The sequence below is a fragment of the Elephantulus edwardii genome, unplaced genomic scaffold (genome assembly GCF_000299155.1).
Source record: "Elephantulus edwardii isolate Elephantulus edwardi_28Jun2011 unplaced genomic scaffold, EleEdw1.0 scaffold00006, whole genome shotgun sequence".
Classification (NCBI taxonomy): Eukaryota; Metazoa; Chordata; class Mammalia; order Macroscelidea; family Macroscelididae; genus Elephantulus; species Elephantulus edwardii.
In genome coordinates this window covers 36,621,792-36,627,268 of record NW_006399756.1, presented here as the reverse complement: position 1 = coordinate 36,627,268, position 5,477 = coordinate 36,621,792, and the positions used below count along the sequence as shown (strand labels likewise).

The window sequence follows — 5,477 nt, the reverse complement described above, 5'->3', positions numbered from 1 at the left end:
AAACTCTGCTCTGTCCTGTGCCAATCGCACTGTCTCTGACACTCCCATCCCGATTATCCCAGTCACTGAATCAATCCACCTCATAGAGGGCATAATAATGTTAAAATATATTGAAAAATGATCAAGGCTTTTTGATATAATGTTCAATATTTTTATAAAATATTTACGTTTTTGTTGATTTAGTATTAATATGTCTGACATAATGAAGAGTAAATATTAAAGTTCTTGAAAGGATGTAATCCTGCCTTTAGCCAGTAGTTGACTGGTTATACTAAAAGAGGAACATTTACCCTGGAGACATGCTTGTTGAAAGCAGAAGAAGTAGAGGGAATGGGACCTGGGGGAATATTAAGCCCCACCCCATACTCTGAGGAAATGTATGTTTAGATGGACTTTGATTGAAGAGATTTACATTTGGAAGAAAGGCAAGCAGGAAGAAGAAAGAGACAGCTGGAACTTCTGAAAGTGATCTGTTTGAGTTCTGTTCTAGCTATTTTTGAATGATTTACAGCAGTAATTTTCTTGCATATGATATTTGTTAGGCCATGGGGATAAGGAATCATAAGGATGTGACAGCCTCACCCACCTGACTGGACCATAAACCACAATAGAGTTGTCCCTCCCTACCCTTCCCTCTCCCTGAAAGGCCTGCTATAAAAACCTGCCCAAATACACTCTAAGTGTGATTTCCTTGGCCTTCCTTTGCAGACCAAGGAATCTCACCTGGGAGTTCCCTTAATAAAGCTCTCTTTAAGCTTTCTTTCTTGCTCTCGGGTCTCCTTCTTGAGTCCACAGCTTTATATCTGGTGGGAAAACTTAACAATAGTATTAATGCTGACCATTTCCATCTTCAATTGGATCACATTTCTTGGGAATGGACACAAGTACGAATCTCTTCTAGTCAGTTGGCCAGGTAATGTCTTCCAATTTTTCTGGAAGAGAATGGTGGGAATGTCCATAAGTTCATCTGTTAGTGGAAATATGTTAATTGAGAACCTATCAATTCCTGAGGCCTTATTTTTTGACAATGTCTTCAGTGCAACTTGAACTTCTTTCAAACTATGGAAACTTGAGGCTTGAATTTATCATTTCTTTCAGCTCAAGAAGTGCTGACTGAAATCTACTTTTTAATTCCCTATTCTATGTTTCTGCATGTTGTTGTTGCTGTTATGTGCTGTTGAGTCATTTACAGCTCATTGTGACCCTATGTACAATAGCCCTGAAATTTGCTCTATCCTGTGTCAAGCTTTACTGTGTCTGACACACCTACCCTCATAACCACAGTCACTGAATCAATCGATCTCATCAATGGTCTCCCTCTCTTTCTCTGTCCCTCCAGCCTTCCCAGCTTAATGAAAGTCTCCAAGGACTGGTCACTTCTTGCAACACACCCAAAGTATGTCAGAAGAAACCTCATAATCCTTGCCTTCAAGGAGTAGCGTGGTTTCACCTGCTCCCCTGGCAGTCCATGATAGAGTCAACATTTTTCTCCAGCACCATAGCTCAAAAGCATCAATTCTCTTTCAATTATCCCTATTCATTGCCCAACACTCTAACTCATAACAAGAAATTGTGAAGACCAAGACCTGGGTTAGGGGCACCTTGGTCTGTAGAATGATGTTGTAGCTCTTCTGCACTTGGGAGAGGTCTCTAATAGCCAGCTTTCTCAATGCAGTTCATCTCTTGATTTCCTGGATGCTAGGACCAAAAGTGTTGATTGTGGAGCCAAGCAATTTCAATCTCTCCATCATCTATCAAAATGCTTCCAAGTTTCTGCATATTGTATTAGTGTTAGAATAGTTTTCTTCATCTTTTTGCGCTGCCTTTTGAAATGTTTTGTTCAGCTCCTCTTTTACGTGAACATCTATCTATTCCTTTTGTTTTGTCTTCTCGATGTTATAGTTAAATTTTCAGAGTCTCTTCCAATATCCAATTAGGTGTTTTATTTTTCCTCTCTTTGTAGTAATAGAGATGGGCACATTAGAAATCGGCTATCTAAAATGTGGGAATTAAAGCATGAGGCATGAAGTTGCTGACTTATACACTCAAAGTTATAGTTATTGCATATTGTAAGGACTAATTTAATTCTTTTTTTTAAATAATTTAATTCTTCAAATATGAAGGTTAATGGCTAGCAAAGCCAGGAGGTGGAGATGTTAAGGGTTTATTGTTCAAAATGGCATTCTCAGCCATGGAGTTGGACTTAGTTATTGGATGAGAAGGAATTTGAGAGTAAATAGTGTTAGCCTATGCACCAGGAGATTGGCTAGTCTTGTCATTTAATTGACCTGATCCAGTAAGAGAATTTAAGAATCTCACCACTAGCAAAAAAGAAACAAGAGAAATAATATGCCCTTTGGGGTTAGAGATTCTTGTGTCAGCTAGACCCACAACAGCAGAAACAGCTGTGGCCACAGTAGATAACCAGAGACAGGACATGAGCTAGAGCTGACATTACACATACTACCTCATGGAACCCGAGCTAAGAGCCCAAGTTTGTTGGAGGATTAGGGTGGGGCTTGGGAGCCATAATTGGCAAGATAAAGAGCCCAAAGCCACAACGCTGAGGTGCATGTGAACATATTGGAAGTTGTCTTGACTGAGTCATTGCATCTGTTGCCAACATGAACTAAAACCTTTGACTGCCCTAATATGGTTCTGTGTGTTCTGTAAGCTATTATGATGGATTTCAGACTCAGTAAAGCAGTAGTATTGGTATTAGAAAGTAGAAAGAGTTGCGGGACTATGAGGAACATGTGTGACGTCACAGAAATTGGTTTTGTATTGTCGGTGCTGTTGACAGGGACAGTTCCTCATTATGGAGTTCGTAGATGTTGGACATGTTGCAAGGAGGGACCAGTCCTTAGAGAGGGACATCATGCTTGGGACAGTGGAGGGACCATGCAGGAGAGGAAGACCCTCTATGAGGTGGACGGATTCAGTGACTGGGGTAATCAGGATGGGTGTGTTGGAGACAGTGCAATTGGCACAGGACAGAGCAGGGTTTAGGTGTGTTGTATATAGGGTCACTAAGAGTCGGAAGTGACTCAACAGCACAAGAAAACAAAACCAAACACAGATGTAAGATATAGCCATCTCTGTGTGGCCCTTGGTGTTTTATACATCCACAAAAGACCATTTCTGTGACCCAATAATGAAGGTGTATGATTGATGGGAAAATGCATACGCATTTGGAGTGATGCTTGTGATCATGTAGAAAGAACAATTGTACTAGACACAGAGCAGGCAAGTCTCAAATGCTCTTATCTATATGCCCTATTCCTTGATAGGAATTACAGATATTTTACAGATAGATGCAATTTTCTATTACCTGCTGAGAAAGCCATGAAGTAATCACTTTTCTTAAAGTTGCCACTTTTGTTCAGAAAGTGGCCAGGGTCAAATGTGTTTGGGTTGGGAAATTCTTTTTCCCTGTGAAATACAGAAGTCAGTGAAGTTCATATGGTCGTACCCTGCAATAAACAGACACAAATAAAGTGAGTGACCCTGGGGCTTGTTCTTTGTTTTAATTTTTTAATAAATTATTGAAAGTTATAGTTTTTTGTTTATAGTATATTTTCTTCTTTTTGCTAAGATTGCCTTATTGAATGTATGTGGAGTGAAGATAGTTTTAATAAGTATGATCTAAATGCCATAGAAAAGAAATGAAAACTCTTTTCAGACTTTGAAAAATGACTCTATTGTGTTCTCCTTCACTACCTAGTCAGTCTTACCCTGAGCTTACCAATCAGGCCTCAGTGAAAGCATAGTGTCTTCTCAGGAAGTTTCAGAGTAGGCTTCTTGGCTTCAGCATACATCTGAATTCCTCCCTTTCCTTGTGGACCTGTTGCGCTTGACTGCCTTAATTTTTCTCCAACTTTTTAGTGTGATATTAGAATTTGTTTGGAAATACAAAAAGCTAAGCTCATCTAAAAGAAGCATAAAGAAAAATAGCAAATTTTGAAGACTTAACATTGCTATATATTAAGACCTTTTCTAAATCTTTTGAGTTCTAAATTGGAAAGAACAGAAAATTAATCAAGCTGCACTTCCTACTCAATGTCCTTTTGATTTCTCTGATCCTGTTCTAGTAGAAGACTGGTACAATATCCTGTATCCACTGAGCTCTAGTTTAGTAAAAAAGGTTACCTTGGGAATGCGGTAATTTCTGAATTTAACATCACGAGTCACTGAATGAAGCAGGTTGGTTGGGAGGAGGTCAATGTATCTCTGCATCTCATGCACCACAGCATCTGTGTAAGGCATATTTGCCCTATCTTGCATGCAGGGGTCTCGGTGACTGCCAATCACTTGTTGAATCTCTTTCTGGACTTTATCTAGTATGTTATAAGTAAGAACTGAAGACAATGTGAAAATTATTAATTTTGGGGGGTCATTTTAACAAGATTACATGAAGCAGGAGAAAGATAGACAATCCCCTCTCCTGTGATTTATAGCCTTGGACAGCAGGAGTCAGTTTGACTCAAAAGTAATGCGTTTTTAACTTTTGAATTATAGGGAAACCAGAGATAATCTATCACTTTCCTAGTTTTCTTGATATCCTCACTCTTTCCGTTTTCATAAACCCTATCTATTGTAAATTGCTTATTTTGTAGGCCTAGTTTCATGCAATTGGAAGGAGGAGTGGAATCCATTTCTTAAAAACAATTTGCCAGGAAACTATATAAACATTAAGAAACAATGATAGTTATAGAAAAGCTTTAGGTCTTTTTTTATAGGGTTACTATGAGTCATGCTAAACTTGACAGCCATGAACAACAACAACAGTGTCATGTATAAGGTCATTACAAAGGCAGAGGAAAAAGGAAAGACCAAAATTGATGTCAGAAGAGACTCTGAATATTGCACAAGAGTGCCAAGAAGCCAAAGCAAAGGGAAGAAATCAAGAAGTCAAGAAGCTGAATAGAAGATTTCAAAGGGCAGATCAGGAAGGCAAAGCAAAGCATTCTACTGCAATGTGCAAGGAGCTGGAGACTGAAACTCAAAAGGCCAAAATTTGCTTGGCATTTCTTAAGCTGAAAGATCTAAAGAACAAATTCCAGTGAAGAGTTGCAGTAGTTAAGGATGTTATGGGCAGAACATTGAATGATCCAGAAAGTGTTAAAAGAAGATGGAAGGAGTATACAGAGTATATAGCATATCGACAGAGAACTATTATAAATACAAGTTGTATTTAGGAAAGGTTGTGGCACTAGAGGCATTATCTCCAATGTCAGATGGATCTTTGCTGAAAGCAAAGTGTACCAGAAGAATGTCTGTGTATTATCGACTATGTAAAGGCAGCAACAAACTGTGGCTAACCTTGAGGAGAATGAGAATCACAGAACACTTGTTTGTGCTTATGTGAAACCTGTACTCAGACCAGAAAGCAGTCCTCAGAACAAAAGAAGGAAACACTGACTACATGATTCAAAATCAGGAAACTGTTGGGTCAAGGATTCATCCAGTCACCATAC

At 38.9% G+C, this 5,477-nt stretch overlaps 1 pseudogene; it reads right to left on the bottom strand.

Moving 5' to 3' along the window:
• The window catches only part of LOC102860281, a 73,606-nt pseudogene that overhangs the window by 5,293 nt on the left and 62,836 nt on the right, over nucleotides 1–5,477 (bottom strand).